At 38.0% G+C, this 16,922-nt stretch overlaps 1 protein-coding gene across 6 annotated transcripts in view; it reads right to left on the reverse strand.

Annotated features, from left to right (window-relative positions):
• Positions 1-16,922, reverse strand: part of GRID1 (glutamate ionotropic receptor delta type subunit 1) — a 555,275-nt gene that overhangs the window by 520,293 nt on the left and 18,060 nt on the right. The gene's annotated exons all lie outside the window — the stretch shown is intronic.

The following is a 16,922-nucleotide window of genomic DNA, read 5'->3' on the forward strand; positions in this document are numbered from 1 at the left end:
GTTACTAGTCTAGATTTCTAACTCTCCTGGCTAATGGTAACATGTTAGACCAAGCCAGGATCTTTGTTTCACAACGTCCAAAAAACTGGTGTCCAAAAGCCTGGTGGAAACTCAGCAAAGTATCCAGCCACATGGCTCTTCTAAGCACTGGTGTCGACAGCACCATCTGTGCAGGGTTACCTTCCTGTAGCTCATCACCAGTACGAGGCAAGGGGTGAAGCGTTCAACTTGACTGAAGGATAAAGGGACATACCCTCCTTTTCAACATTAGACCAGTGCAGGACACAGTCTAATGCTACAGCTACAGTGCTGTGGATATAAGATATAAACAGCGCACAAACCCTATGCCAACTACAACATTACTAATGCTCAGTTTCATCCAACTTTACCAGCATTCTCCTTTCTCCTGAAAAACAGCATTTACTGTCCTATATGTGCCCATGTTACATGGAACAAACCAAGCAACCAGCTAAGTATTCACATAAAAACAGAATTCAGAGCAGAAGGTAGTAACAGACTTTGGGAATGCAGAATTGCCTACTGTCTTAGTGTTTAAAATTTGCTACAGCAGTAAGAAACTCAGAGAGTGACTAATTAATCCTGCAAGTTGCCCTACGGTATAACAAGCCTCTAGCAGAAAGGAATCACTGAAGTGGTCTTTGCATGTGTAGGAGCACATGCTGTGCTACTGAGCCACTGCAAACGAAGCTTTGTTAAATGACATGACTACAGGGGAAAGATATAAGGGGTTAATTATAGTCAAATGCACATGAAATATTTTGCTCTCCAGGATTTTAACCTGAAACTAATAGTGCAAGTACAACTGTCACCCTCCTGTTAATGGCATACTACAATATCATTTATACTAGTTTTCCCTCAGGTATAATAAGCTTTGTACTATATAGGGGCTGCTAACAAGGGAATTCAGTAGAACTTAGAGGCTTAGAATTCGTCTTTCATAAAGGTAATCACAGTAGAGCTACACTCATAAAGCTTTACATTACATTCATGTGAGGATCTTCCAGCAGGCTTACTCCTGTGAATGGTATAAAAGAACAAAGGTTAAATATTCTCCAGATATTGCATTCTGAAAAGTGATTTGGACATATCTAAACAGTGCCAGACGAAACAGTTTGGCCTGTGACAAGCCTAAAAAGAGTAACACCACAGACCTCCAAGAATCAGAACAGTGCCAACAACTCTCACTCACTCATTATCTGTCTGCATCCTTCAGTTGTGACACAGGCTTTCCACCAATGCAAATAATTCAAGGAAGGCGTCAAATATTTCACACAAAGACTGCAAAGTGGGAAAGATCCCAGGATTTTGTTTCCCATTTTAAAAATCACTATACCCATATAATTTTGGAGAAAAGACAAACTCTTCTTTGAATACCACTTACCTTCAACAAGAACATGTGAAGTCTGAACACAGCACAAATGGTCCCAGTGTGGAGGAAACCCTGCAAAATGACGCCTTTGGACTTGCACATACTCACAACAACACTAAATATAAGAGTATTGTTTCAGTGGTCTTGTAACATATAAGCAACACTAAACCTAACAGAAGAGAGCAAGTTATTAATGAATCTCATCCCCAAACTCATATTGCATCTCCCAGTAATTTTCTAGATAAGATAAAAAACTCACTTCCTAGAATAAGAAAAAAATCTATATCAAATCAATCAGCGAAAAAAAACATTACTTCAACATCATTTTTAAGCATTAGGTTACACATGGCTTTGAGGATCAGGTTAAATGTTCATTAGGACCTCTGTAGACTTTATTGGTATGCCTCAAGATAAAGTTAATGTCAGCTACACAACATACATCAGTGAACTAGTGAGACTACAAAGACTAGGTTTTCCTGCAACATTAAGTATAATAAAATGTTAAAATTACAACTTTCTATCGTATTTTAAAATTTGGTTAAAAGCCAGCACATATTGAATTTCATCTGTTCTCTCACTGAGACTCAGCCTCCAAGTGACAAAGTAACACAGTTTCATGCACCACACTGAAGCATAACCCAAATAGACATACATTATTTCTGCTTTTTTTCTGCCATGAAGAAATTCTGTTTTCTTACAGCAATACACCTGCAAGCTGTTCTTTCAATAGGTCATGTATTTTTGCTGCCCAGTAAGACCGCCACATGCCAAGTCGCTTTTTCTCCACCAATCGTGGCTACAAAGGAATTACAGACTGGAAACAGTTGGGATTAAATGACATCCTAGAGACATTATGTGCCATTAGAGCAAAAACTAGGACTCTTCCATATTAGCATCCTATAATGTATCTCCCTTCAAATAGTTGCATGGAATAACACATAGAACCAGACAAGGCCACCACACAACTATATTTCCACAGTAGAAGAGAATTTTCACCTTTGCCTCTTTCTCCTTTTTAATGCTGACCTACAGCAGTAAAACATAGTGACACAGACGCAAATTGAGAACCACAAATCTGCATGTAGAAAACTGTCCTCTGAAACATCCTTGTAGTTGGATAACACATCTGAGATTAGGTTCACCTCTCCAGTCTCCATGTGTCTAACAGTATTTAAAGAAATTGCAATATCATAATGAGTACCTCATAAAATAAGATGGTAAATATTAACACCACATAATACCCACACCTTACAACCAAAAACATTTAAATAGCTATCATAAGGCTGAAGAAATATACCTATTTGGAATTTCAACATCCTGCCTACTCTGAGCAACAGATGTACGATGTTTTTGTACAAAGAATTAGGACTGCAACTTTACTAAAAAAACCCTGTATAAGAACAGAGAAAAACTCAAGGATTAATCACTAAAGTACATTTTAATATATGTTTTATATTACTGAAGCCAAGAGTTAATTGACAATTTCAAAAACTCTGAGTGATATATATTCAAGTTTGGTCATATTCACATCTTCAGTTTTATAAAAATCTACTATATTATCTAATGTAGGCATAATTTCATTCCATTAAGCAATCTGTGCTGAAAGTAATTCTGAGATTATAAATCTAATGAGAACAAAATAGGTCTTACCCTATCTGAGCTAAAAGGTGCAGTAAAATGGTTCTGAATGTTACATGTAGAGACAATCTACTATTAAGACACTGTGATATCTATTCCCTGTAAATAATAGAAAATTGAGGCCTGAGTTTTTGGACTATTTAACTTCACATAAGAATTAGGAAATGTGAGTACCTGAATTGACCAGATAGTTTTATATCTTCTTCACCAAATAAATGTTTTCAACTCTGATTTTTTAAATTACCAAGAGCAACTAAACAGATAGAAGATCAACTTTAAGTTGGCTTCACATCCACACAGACAGACAGACAGGGTGTAGTCCCAATGAAGACCATTCACTCCTTATTGGCTTACGAAATCCACCTGCAAGAGTGGACAGACCCTGCATTTGTTACATGTATGGATTTATTTTAAAAGAATGACTACACCACTCTTTCAGTTAACAGGGAAAAATAAATAAAAGCTCAAAGTGAGAAAGAACAGGACCACAATTATTATAAAAAAAAACCCAAAATTTCAATATCCAGTTCTATTGCATATTGAGCTGAAATTTCATTAGTCTATCATTAAATAAAGTCTAGAAAGAGCAAGTCACGTATAAATGAAGGCTGCAACCTAAGCCTCACAGTACAAAGTGAGCTCTGTTGCTCACAGAAGGAATCCATTTGAAGAGAATAAAAATTTTTACCCAATTTATAAGAATAGAGTATTACCTGCCTTATTTCATAACAAGGAAAAGTAGGTATTGTCAGTGCTTTGCATTAGAACAAAAGATGCACTATTTTTTAATAAAACTAGAAGAAACACAACATGAAGAGATAACTATTCTTATTTTTTATCCTTATACAGACAGTAGAAAACAAGTTCATCATCCTTCAAATTAAATACAGAAACATTACAAATACTACTGTGCTGCTGCCGAGGACAGTCACCTTTCTAATGATGACCACAGTTGATAATTTTCTAGCTACTTAGGCAGAAGGCTTCACATGCACTTCAACTATCAGTAGTATCAGTATCCCAAAACACAAGGAATAAGCCCATTGCCTTTACGAAGTAACATAACACTGTCACAGACAGCTGGTATCCTTTAATTCTTCCTGTATTTGGAGGACATATTCTGAAGGAATATAGGAGCAACTGATTTTATTAACACGCTCCACATCGCCTTCCCTCCTCCACTTCCACTCTGAACCACCTCTAAAGGTCTCAGTCAATACATAAAAAAATTGGCAGTTTTCCACTTCCCAGCAGGTTGCCTCTGAAAAGATCAGTCAATACACAAAATCTGCAGAGAACAAAACACCACAGAAAACAACAAGAATTTCTAAAGGCAACCAGCAAATGCCATTAAAAACAGACTGTTGTAATTCTGGATTCTGTAATTCTATTCCCTTTGGATTTCTCCAAGTTTCATTTATTTAGTCTCCTTAATGACAGCTCAAAAATTCTTCAGGCATATGGATTCTAAGTGGTATAAAAACCTGGATTAGAAATCACTGGGTTAAAAGCTTTGGAGCGCTCTAGTACATCTGGAAACCTACAATTCACTCAAAGTCCAATCAACCTGCTTCCTAATTAGGAAGCAAGCTGAATGAGAGGGTTTCCTTCTTATCTGCAGTAGTATAAGATTAAAGGGTAACTTCCTTCTTTATTTAAACCAATGTACCTGAACAGTTTTAGACTAATATTTGTAACTCAGTTTCAGTATTACTGCATAAATTACAAATGACCACATCAACCAGTTCTGCTCTACCCTTCCAAATTAAAATTAATTTAAAAAAAACACCAAAAACCTGTAAGCAACACAAACCATCAAACTTTACAATGCATTTCCAATATGTTGATGGTGACGTGGAAGTTGTTAGAATTAAAACTAGTACAAGCAATTTAACATTGCAAAGTGAATAAATACAACTGCTTTTCTCAAGAAACAAGCTATGACTGTTGTGTTCTTGACAAAATAGTGATACTGTATCAGAGAAAAAAAGAACTAAAATTAAGAAAACAATCAGTAATTACTAAATGTCTGTTTAAAACACATCAGTGTATCAACAGTGGAGTGTTTGATGAAGAACCAATGGTCATGGGAATGCTTGTTCAGAGTAAGGATAGCAGAGGTTCATAGGGAGTGGAAGTAAAAGAGCCTAAACTGTATTTTATCCAATGTTCACCTACAATATAAAATAAACACTGTATTTAGAAAATACAGTAGACAAGTAAGGAGTCACAGTCAAGTCTTTCTCTTCTGCTGAGATGCTGTGATATCCTCTTCAAGCCACTCACACCATTTATATCGGAGACATCAGTGACTGCACAACAAGAGGTAAGCCTTCTGTACTAGTTTTAACAGCACTCATAGGAATTTGGAGAACAAAGATAGCAGAAATAACCATTCAGAAATGGATAAAAAGAATTAAATACTCTGAAATAAGAGAAAAATAACTGCTCTTAGCAATAAATTTAAAATATGGTTTAACTTTTAATATGGCTAATTTCTGTATGGAGAGACTGCTTGGAAATAACTGGAAATAGATAAAGTTTAAGAAAATAGTGAGATTTCCCAACCAAAGCTGCATATAAACAATAATTATGGCTAATCCATCTGGTGTACTTCTTTGAGTTGGGTCAACAGAACTGATCGTGTGATACAATTACTGAAGAATTATAAAAAACCGCAAGTTTCTAGTTCTTAAAACTGATAAAACAAAGACAATTCAATTCTCTACCAAAAGAGTTGTCCTTGAGCAGATCGATGTGTAATGGAGCTCCCTTATGATACATGGTAAGATAAAGTTGCTCAAAGAGCAAAGGAAGAGATTCTTATCACTTGCCCTGTTGCAATTCCTGGTTTGTGTTCATTGGGGCATTGGCAAATACCACATTGCTGTTCTGTCCTCATTTTGTTTGCAAAGTTTGCAACAAAAGGTACTGGATGAAAAAATACTTGGATGAAGGAAAATCCCGTAATGCTACCTGCAACACTACCTGTGTGTGGTCCTGGAAGCTGCATACTGGCATGCAAAGGAAGAGGAGAGTGTTCTTCTTCCCAGTCATAATTTTGGATGGTGTTAATAGGTGTTGTTTCAGTCATGACAGATAAAAAGATCCAAGGAAACTAACATCACTCAAACAGTTAAAGAATGACCAAAGGCAGCCTCCTATAAATAAATGCAGTCAACTCTTAGCAGCAGTGAAATAAAGGAGTGTTTTAGTTCCCCCTGGCCCTCCCACTGCAATTAATCTGGACTACCAGAGCTCCAGTGAAACTAATTAATAGTTATTAAGGAACATGGTTAATGACACTGTGGGCATGCATCAACACAGGCACCCCATTTGTAGCTTTGCCAGAAATAATGCATTTTTACGACAGATAATTTGCAGGCTTGATTTCTCACAACGTATTCCCTCCCTGAAGGGAATATTAGAATGCCAGGCTGTCTGCGTGTACAGAAATACGCTGAGATATTTCATTTACCTGTGATTATTTACCAGTTACAGCTTTTAGAATTATAGCTGGAGCTAGGTTTAAGAAAAAAAAAAAAATCCGCTACAGAACCAAAACACTGGGAAAAAAAGAATGCCTCTTTGAAGCAGAATTTTTTTTTCTTAAAAATCTAATGTTTAATGCAAGGCATATTTGGCATTGTTATTCTTTCAACAATATTTCCTTTTAATTTAGGGAATTTTTAGAGACAAAAATAGGGATAGATTGGTTGGTAATATCTGGAGATATAAGAAAGTTCACAAAAGGTACAGAAACTTCCCAACCACAGCTTTACATAAACAACTGTTAGGGTTCATCCCTGAACTACATCATTTCCAAAAGTAAAAAGTGAAAAATATTTTATGTGAAGACACTGCAAGAAATGTTGCAATACCTTTTTAATTCCATTTCTTTCTGTGAAAAATTTCTTGCATTTCACCCTAAATTTGTCTATTTTCTCCTTCCCCCCCAAAAAAATCCAGGTTTTGGCAAGTACAAAATTTACCAGGATCTAATTAAGAGTTCACATGAATAGCACAAACTGTTTTTCAATAACCATTTACTCTGGCATTACACAGAATTTTTATGCATTTCTGTATTTCTAATTATAACAATGGAAGAAAATTAAATTGAAGAGGCAAGTTCAGCACTTTGGATCTTCTGTACACCCTACAAAAAACCTAGTGAATGCATAGTCATTTAAGGCCCACATTTCCAAAAGACATAATGTCAGAAGCTATCACTCTATTTTGTCCCCAAGTCTCAAAACTTGAATCTCTGATGGAACCCCAAATGAGGTACTTAAATAGAATGGCATGGGTTAAAGCAGATGCCTGTTTGATTATCCTTCTTACTACTAGTTCCATGAAGATTTTTTTAATATTATTTCAGAAATCTTAAATTTCAGCTGAATTGTAAAAAAGAAAAGGATAGAGATCACTGCCTATTAAAAGTGTTTGAAAACAAACTTTCATTACATCCATCCTACATCATCAAAAAGCATAAGAATAAATTCTTTTTGCTAGAAAGAAAGACTGGAAACAGAAGACACGAAAAATTTACAAAACAACAACAAACAAGAAAGATATACAAAGAAGCACGCTCCGGGACAGTATGATATAGATCATAATCCTCCTGATACTTACTGTGTCACACCAAACTTGCACAGTTTAGCAGCAGGAATTGTTTTATAGTAATGACAATGTGGGACACATTTTTCCCTCTCAGACAGAAAACTAGGGAGAATCAAACCAGAGGAGGGGGGAACAAAGTCTCTCCCAATGACTCTTAATTTCCTACAGATCTTTATATCTACCTGATACTATAAGCTGTTCCCCGCAGAAACAAAACAAATCTTCAGAAAACTAGAAACCACGGTAAAAATGTCACATATCGTAATGCAGCTACATGACAATGACTACATAGGTCTGGACTTGTTATTTTCCAGACCTTGCAAACAACCCTCATTTAACGGCAATAAACATTGACTCCAGAGCCTCAACCACACTGAGCACATTAGTCTTCAGATGCACAATTCCTTTAAACATGCATTTTGACTAACAAAGACTCCAAATTAGCTGTCTTGAAGCCACTGGAATACATAAAGCTGGAAACGTGTCTCATACATACAGAGAACTGAAACCTTTGGGTTAGGTAAGTTGAACCACAGCCTACTGTGAACATCCAAATTCATAGTTAACTCATCAACAAGCAACTATGAAGTACACAATTATGAGAGCATTTGTGCCTACTTTGGTCTCCCATCTAAGAAAACTTATCCTACTTAACAACATGTGCACAGACAAATAGAGATAATAAAAAGTGAAACAAGCTTTTCTCTTTTCCCTACCAACATACACAGGCGTTTCCTTTCACTTACTGATTATTGTGCCCCAATGTACTTGGTACAGTGCGTGAAATCCCCACACTTGCTAAGAGAGAAGTCATCTCAGGAAGACCAAAATCCTGTATCTCCCTGTCCTGCTCAAGAGCCATGATCATGAGCAAACTGGAAACGGACAGATTTTGAACCTACAGCACTGCGCTGGTTTGATATTCACCACTGTACACCCCAGATGAAAACAAACACTCGTTGTTCTTTCCAATTCAACATAATAGATTCAGGTCATCTCGATCTAGGAGAAAAACGGAGCATTTTGTGTTTACTTATAAAACCCATGAAGCCGGTTAACATGAATAACTTCCCTTACTCTTTTGGAAAACAGGGCACTGCCCTACCTTACTTCTCAAAAATAAAGTTCATTTGAAATGCCACTGTTTTCCTACAGAAGGACAGATTCCAAAGTATTCGCCACCTCACACTGAATAGCATGCAGAATGGATTATTATTACATACATTTCTGAAGAGCTCATCTCTCTATTGTGTCTGCAGATAACATATGCTGTTTAAAGATGAATAGTAGAAATGAAAGGGAATCCATGACGCTGGTGGGAGGCAAGAGCCAAGCTATACACTATAATGGAAGTCTTTTTGTAACTGTAGTGTTTGTTGCTACAAACAATATAAGAATTCAGCGCTCATTTGAAGTGTATCCTTTAGAGTTCCAGCTGTTCTGATGCACGGGGGTGGGGGGGAGATCTTAAAGAGTGAGATGTGTAAGTTCCTCCACTGTAAATAGGAAATACAGCCTAGATAGAGGAAGAGAAAATACACATTCCAGGGTGTAAAAAGTCTGAAACCATGACTCCTGTAGGAAAGATGCACATGCAGTGCTTTGGAGACCTGGATGGTCTGAGTCAGTTTAAATGGCTCCTTCTTTGACTTGCTGCATAACCACATTCATGTACATCCAGTCTGAGAGGAACGTGGGCAAAACAGAAAGGTATGGGGCAAGTGTTTCCACTCTGGTGAAGTCCTCAGATTTTCCCTGAGTGAGGAATACCAGGATTTTCTTTTGTTGCAAGCATGCCTTGCACTTTGGCCTCCCTCGCCTCTAAGCAATGTGTGGGTTTGCTTCCTTTTTCTTTTCACATAAGCTTTCTGAAAGTACTAAGGCAACAGACATCCTGCATCACAAACATTTGATGGCTGTGCCTGCACTGGCTGCACTGGTGGAAGAGATAGAAGAGAGGTTCAAAAGTAAAGGCAGACAAGGAAAAGGAAAGGCACAGGTGAGAAAAAAAATCAGTAAAGTCTGGAGTGGTAGGGAAGGAAATAGATGAGTCTGAAGAAAGCACTTCATGATGCAGGGATGTGTGATGACAAGACTAAGAGGGACCAAAGAGACATCAATAGATCCAAAAAGGGAACTTGGTTGTAGTACAGTGACTTACAGAATTCAAAGCAAGTGTTCTGGAAAACCACTGTTATCCACACATTCAGAAATGGAAGAAAATAGAAGAGATTATATTTGTAAAGGAAAAAACAATACCATGATGAAGAAATATATATATTTGCTTCCTAGGGCAGTAAAGTTGCAGAACATAATGAGATCTGAAAGGAGATAAACTCAACCATCGAGGAAGCTGGAAATGCATTCTGGCAGCTATCAAAGACATGTAGCAAGTGAAGATCAGTCTAAAAGGTAAAGAGAAATGGTGCAGTCTTCATTTATTTTCCTTTAGAAAATTACAGGCAGATACCAAGGGCTAAACCATGCCTTGGCATAGCTCTCCGAGGACAAATGTGAAACAAAGGGACAACCGGAAAGACTGGGAAAAGTGATAGAAAAGAATTGAAAGGCTCCATGGACTTGGCCAGGGAGTTCTCATCAAATGACAGGATACTGCCACTCTAAAGATTTACAAAATAACAGACCTTTATCAATATCATATAAATTATTTCCATGCAAGAGCTTGCCTCCTCTGGCACTTAGTAAGTTTTCCAATGAAGAAAGACCTTCTAAACATTGCAGCTGATGACAGGGAGCTGAAGAAAAGCCAGGAAAAAAAATGGTAAGACCAAGGATAGTTAATAGGAAAACTGAGAGTTATTTTAAGTAAGTGATCCGCATGCCCTGAAGTCCTGCTATTTTTTGTGATTAATCAACTAATTAAGTATTGCTGATTGCTCTGCATAAAACCTCAAAGTTGAAAACATTCTCAAAATAGGTACTACTGTGCAGCCAAGTTGTTGCATCTTTGACAGAACCTTGCCAGTTTTCTATTTAATTTGGTTACTCACAGGACATGCTATCAGCTTCTCTTTCAGATTCAAAGTCTGACACCAGTAAGGAAGAGACAACCACGCTCAGAAAACTTTTGGTGCAAACCCACCGAAAGGCAATCAAAACAGCAATTTCAGAGATTCTCTCAGGTAAGTGGTGCAGCCAGCCACCTCACCAGCACCATCTGAAAACATATCCCTCAGGACAAATGCTGCAAAGCTGTTTCCTGACCTTTTATTCTAATGCAAATGGAGAAAAGTACTTCAAGTTCTTGTAGTGGAGGCAAGATATCGCTGAATAAAATACTTAAGAGCATGCTGAATATTCTTATCAGGACTTGTTAATTAATTCTTACAATGCTCCTCACAAGTAGGTAGAGCAGAAAGATTATATTATTACAGAGTAACAATATCAGTATCTATACAGTGATAGACAATAAAATGTCTAGAATAGATAAAATATTTCTGTTTAAGAAAATACAGATTTACTGGAAAGTGACTGCCTTTTTTTCCTCCTTCGAATAAAACCTGATATTTTTAAACTCTGCTTGACAAGCCTGAAACTTACAACCAACCTGAACAATCAATGCATTTACATGTACCTATCTGCCTCTTTGAAACATCCAGGCTATAAGAAACTTTGACATTGCTAAAATGACAAAGACTACATGTGAAACAAGTCAGTACTAGTATCGCCTTGCCTTTCAGTGTTCATCTAAATTCCTCTTGATAGAAGCTGTTTTAGCATTCTTCACAGTGACACATGGCTATTATACAAAACACAAAGAAGGTTTATATCAAGCTAAAAACTTTGTCTAACCCAAGTCATCCTCCTTTACTGTGTGATGGGCTATAGTTTGGGGTCTTTTTACTGATTTCAGTCATTAGGGGGTATATGAAGAAAAAGAAAAATCCTCTACTCTGCAAAGCCTTTCCTTTTTATGAGATCTTATGGCCCTGTGCAAGCAGTGATCTCCTGTTCTTTTCAAGTATCTTTATGGAGACTCCTGGGAAGATTTCCCCTGGATAAGAAGGCTTTGAGGGGCTGTAAGTCAGACACACACTCCTGAGCCCTTCATGTCACCAGGGATCTGGGGAAAGAGCATTATCTCTCAAGACTGTTTCGAAAGGGAAATCCACAGTGCCATCTCTAGAGCAGTTAACAGCTCAGTCTCTGAGGCCTCCCATTAAAGGTAGGAATGATAGCATCTCTGTTTCCCATGCTTTAAAAGTGTTCCCTAATCAAACACACAGCACAGGTACACAGCAACCTCCCTAGATATCTTTACCATACTTGACAACTCCTTATTTTATTCTGAGCCTCTAGCTAATTAGTCATTTCTGAACAGGAAATGTTCAGTATCAAAAAACTCAGGCTTGCAAAAGTAAAAGCCAAGCACCATAGCTATTTCTGAAGCATTTGGCTGAACAAATGGCAAGAAGAAAAGTACTTTCAATGGAAATATGCCTTCTTTCTGTTGCACCAAATCATCAGGAACTGTCTTTATAGCAAGTTACAAGACATACATTGTTAGGAATCACAGCAATTCTTAATGGGATTCAAGCAGTGTTAAAGCTTGTGTAGAGTCCTTCCTCATGAAAGGAGATATTAAATGGAATGTTCAATATCCTGTGAGAAATAAGGACATTGAGATGGTCATTTAAGTACCTGCTTGAAGAGTTCCAGTGCAAACACAAACACAAGGTTATGTGTCAGCAAGTGTTGCAGGGACCTTGTGCCTCAGGAGTTGACGGCTGGGTCATCGAGAGCACAAGACCAGCCTGGCAGAGGCTGGGCCTGCTGGTGAGATACCAGAGCACTCAAGAAACTACTGTTCAATGCCCTGCAGGGGCTGCAATCAGCCTGTCCTAACTGCAAGGGTTTTGTGAAGAAATTCCTATGAAGGACGGTTTTAGCATAAAACAAGATACATCACTTAAGAAACTCTTACTGAAAAAAAGAAAATTGCATGAAAACAACAGGTTTAAGTCTCATAAGAGACAGTAGAAAATGAAGACTAGTGCTAAGAACAGTGACTCTATCATAACAAAATAACAACCTTCTCTGTGTATTGCTTACCACAGCTGCGAATGCAGAAAAAGGCTCCCAGAAAGAAAGGTGTTCCCTAACACATACATAATTTGCCTAATCAGGTGCAGCTATTTTTTTTTATATAGAGATATATATATGTATGTACAAACACATATATATGAATTTCACAGAAGTAGGAGAAATACAGGCCAACTGGCTGGTTCAAGTTCCAGCTTTCGGGACCTTCCTTGCCTCAGTTTGTACCTTCCTCACTGAAGTTAAAAGGAAATTTTGTCCACATACATACACAGACTTCAGTAACAATTCTCAAGAAAGAGACCAGACGATCAGTCGTGAGCAACTCAAAATATCCTTCTCCCTCATTAGACAAAAAAGTCCCAAGGACAGTTTGTGAGTGCCTGCACAGAAGCGGGGACATCAGCCAGGTGTAAGGCAGTTCTGCAGCAGTGGGACAGCACTGCAGGTGCCCCATCGAGCCCTGGACCCAGCAACCATTGTCTATAGGGAAGGCAAAGCCCATTAAAGCTTTTACCTAAAAGTCACATATTTTCCATTTGGTTTTAAGTCTTCTAAAATACAATGAGGCTTTGTTGTCAGATATCCAGTTACACTAAAAGAATAAACAGTTCCCTGGAGATTATTTTACTTAGGGATTTCTCCCAAATATTTTCAAGATATGAAACAAAGGGAACTACAAAGACTGAAAAAAGGCAGTGGTTCTGTCTATGGACGGCCACTGCCCAAGCCTGATTAGCTACTTAGCTTTCAGACCAAAAATATTCCTTGCCACAAGAAGAATCTGCACTGACAGCAAGGGTTTCCTTGGATTTTATTTGGGAGAGTGGGTAGAGGTAACACAAAACATCACTGTCACCAAAAATTACATGTTCTGAGGCAGGAATATGTTTTCTTGAAGAAGAAGTCTGTAACTGAAAGACCAGATTCCATTCAGCTTTCAAAAAAACAAAGATGAAATAAAGGATTTTTCCAACTCTCTCAAATCTCATAGAATGAATTTTTAAAAAACAGTTAGGAATTTAATTTTGTTTGCATTTTCTGTTTTACATTTTCTCAGAAGGATGATAAAGGGAGCAAAGATGCCTACACAACTTTTCAAAGAACTGTTCTCATATTTTGCTGCTGAAAGTGCTTAAAAACTAATGATGGATCTCTAATCCACTACGGAACACATTCTGTGCTACACGTAGCCATTTTCGTGTATTAAAAAATTACAGGCTCAGAACTCTTATCTTCAGTATGTTTTGTATTATCTAGTAACAGCAGCTACAGCTCTGCCATATCTCTTGACATTTCTGTTTCTAGATTCACTTTCTGAAACTACAGTAAATTAATAAATGCAGTGTGGCATTTTGGAGTAAGTAGGCCATTTCTCTTGTTAGATTTTAAGAATACTCCTAAGAAGGGATACCAAGGTCCATCTGCATGGCTGGCACTAGGGCCTGGAAGACCACCATAGGGAATTTCCTGTTTTCATTCTCCTATCATCCATACTTGGCTAGCTCTTGCTCACTTCTGTTTAATAGTCAGCTACAAGCTTAGAAAAACAGCTGATACTGATTGTAAATCTGCAAACAGACTCTCCTTGAAAGACCTAGATACTGTCAAACCCAAATCAAGACTTTGAGAACTCTGAACTCCACAGATCAGATCCTCTAAAGCCTCTTTTTAGGAATTATTTGCCAATCACTAGTAAAACGGGCAATGAATTTTTAAAGCTATGTTTTCTATAACTTTTACAGTCAGACTTAATACCTGTTTCAGTTACCATAACAAGTGTTGCAACAGATGCTTTTGGGTTTAATGAAGACAGTCAAGCAGATTTATCGCCTATTTCTTCTAGAGGTGACTGAATGATTTTCAGCAAATAACTTCCTCCAGTATAGTCGTTTATTTTTGTGCCTATATTGAATAGAATATATCAGACTGCAGTTCTTTCTCTTAGAAATGAACCACTTGAAGTCTTTACGGATCAGTCAAGTCTGCTGCAACTCACGACTTAGCTGGAAGCAGTCACTCCAGTGACACAGTCCTGGTTGTCTAGCCAGATGAGCATGCCATCACCTGTGAGGTGAACTCCTGTGTCTGAGCTAAAGGGGTGTAACTTTGAGAACACTCAGTAGTCCTTCAACTTTGTTCATGGTGCAGCTCTGTCTTTGAATTTTTTTCCCATTGGCTGTACCTTTCAGAAATACGAATTCAGTTCCCACACAGGCAAAGCAGACAATGTATCATACGGACTGTTACGCAGAGACAGCTCACATCATCTCAGCAGTTTAGGCAGAATTGAATTTTGATGCCACAAAGATAAGAGATTGTTTCTGGCCAAGTACAGGCTGCTTCTTCTATGGGAAATAAATATTAAGGGACAAACCACAGGTGAAGTCCCAGTGGTGCACTCAGGTGAGCGGATCCTATTATTCCTGATGTCAGTTGGGTGACAATGGAAAATATGAGGAGTGGTGCTCCTTCCCTGCCCCTGCGACAGCGGCCTTTCCCAAATTCCAACCCTTCTCATGGGGCAGCAGCAATGCTGGCAAGCCTCACAGAGCAGCCAAATTCATCATTAGAACTAAAGCTGATGCTACACTTCCAGTGACTTGCCCCAGAGCTGCCTGCTTTGCATGTGCCTTGAGCCATCCTGCCTTTAAGCCCACGCTTGTGAGAAGTTCCCCCCAGGTGCAGGATCTGCCTGTGGAAGGAGCAAGTATCATATTTCAGAAATACCTGCAAAAGATTTAAAGCGATTGCAGTAAGCATAAGCAATGTAATAATTTAATTGCTTTGTTGTAGAAGATGCCCACTCACGGAGGCTGAAGAGCCAAGCTAACTTGGAAGGAAAGAAGAAAAGAAATGCACCCCAAAGCACATTCTCATGTGTTTGCCAAGCTCTACTACACATGGCGGAGTAGAGGAGATAAAGCTTGCATCCTGTAACTATAGGTATCCCTAGGACTAGATCTGGTTCATGTTCACAGTACTTACACTGTATTGGTCACAGGTCAAGTCTAAATGTATGAGGGCCTAGAAAGCTTTTCTATGCATGACTTCTCAGCCTGCTTGTAAAAAATAACTGTGACATGCACTGTTTAAAATCAAAGATTTGCCATGGGGTTACACGTGGTCTAGAACCTCAGCTGTAACGTATCTGAGGATCAAGCCAGGCAAAAGTTCACATGGTTATTGATGGTTGTAAGGTTATGCTTTCAGATCTCTATGAACAGAAAGAAAGCAGGTTATGGTCCTCATACTAAGCTTCTATGAATTGAAGAAGGCTACAAAAGCATTTAATAAATTTAATAAATTAGAGCAGTAAAACATTACCATGTACAGTGATTGCTTGGAGAGTTTTATTCATATTTCTGAAAAAAAGTTCAGTTCCTCAAAATCATCACAGAAATAATACTTTCCATTTTTTAAGTAAATGATCTGAGTTTTTACAAAACCATCAAATAGTGACTGTGTGCTATTAATGGTAACAAACATAATCAACTTGAAAAGTTCATATGCAATATACAGAAGGAAGAACTTCCAAAGAATTTGCTGCAATCAGTTCAAATGAGGCAGAGGGGTAGGAACATGCAACTCCTATGATTCAGTGAGTTAGTGCCAATATAGACCACCATATTAGAAGTACTCAGCGACATTGTTGTACAAGAGAGGTCCCATTGTAGCACACTGCATTAACAGCAGCAAAACCCTTGAGAATTTTCCAGGCCTTGTCAGCCCAGACTGCTTTAATGAATGGTATAAACAGAAGATGAAATAATCACTCACTAGTTTACAAGCACTGAAGTACAGCTATTTAAGATTTCTAGTCTGCATTATGACAGTGGCACAGTCATGCTTGGCAAACAGGCCAATACCTGAGCTTATAGTTGTCACACGTCCCAAATTCCCATGTTCATTTTATATCTCTGAGGCTTATACCACCAAAGACCTAGGGTCCTCCTCCTTCACATTGTATTTCCCTACAGAAAACAACTGAAACTAGCAAATTCAAGGGGGTTGTTCATCTGCTTGTCAGCACTTAGATAATGCCTTGTCATTCAAGAACATCAGTCAATTTTTCTAGTCTTTGTAGTTGGCTAATGATAAGACAAAACCTCAGCACTTCAAATAAAGACTTAACAGACCATTTTAAGGAAAGTAAACATAAGCATGAGGTTAACGACAATAAGTGTACTACCGTTTTATGGTTGGACTCAAT

The sequence above is a fragment of the Accipiter gentilis genome, chromosome 9, assembly GCF_929443795.1.
Source record: "Accipiter gentilis chromosome 9, bAccGen1.1, whole genome shotgun sequence".
Lineage (NCBI taxonomy): Eukaryota > Metazoa > Chordata > Aves > Accipitriformes > Accipitridae > Astur > Astur gentilis.